This window comes from Sapajus apella, unplaced genomic scaffold (assembly GCF_009761245.1).
Source record: "Sapajus apella isolate SASKATOON/1434 unplaced genomic scaffold, GSC_monkey_1.0 scaffold33, whole genome shotgun sequence".
Classification (NCBI taxonomy): Eukaryota; Metazoa; Chordata; class Mammalia; order Primates; family Cebidae; genus Sapajus; species Sapajus apella.
Genome location: NW_022436973.1, coordinates 21959602 through 21960297, shown reverse-complemented (window position 1 = coordinate 21960297; position 696 = coordinate 21959602).

Genomic DNA, 696 nt, shown 5'->3' with positions numbered 1-696 from the left:
AAAAAAAATGAAACTCCGTCTCAAAAAAAAAAAAAAAAAAAAAAAAAGAAATGAAATTACAGACTCAAGGAACATGATGAAATTCATGTATCAGACCTCCTTCCCCACTGATGTCTGTCCACTGAAGGGGGCCACAGAAAGATGTATCCTTCGCCGGGCACGGTGGCTCAAGCCTGTAATCCCAGCACTTTGGGAGGCCGAGGCGGGTGGATCACGAGGTCAACAGATCAAGACCATCCTGGTCAACATGGTGAAACCCCGTCTCTACTAAAACTACAAAAAATTAGCTGGGCCTGGTGGCGCGTGCCTGTAGTCCCAGATACTCAGGAGGCTGAGGCAGGAGAATTGCTTGAACCCAGGAGGCGGAGGTTGCGGTGAGCCAAGATCGCGCCATTGCACTCCAGCCTGGGTAACAAGAGCGAAACTCCGTCTCCAAAAAAAAAAAAAAGATGTATCCTTCTAGAGATTAATTATACATTTTCCTTAAGAGGCAGATAGAGTTTTACCAATTTTTTCAACAACTTTCCACCCTTTGCATATTCTTTCTTGTGTATTAGTTTACCATTTCTTTTTTCCATCTGGTTGTAACCTCCACGAGTTGTGTCTCTTGTTTTTTACATCATACCCAACAGCTGGCACATAACAGGCGCCCAATATATACTGAACAAATGAATGAATGAAGGAATGAATGAATAG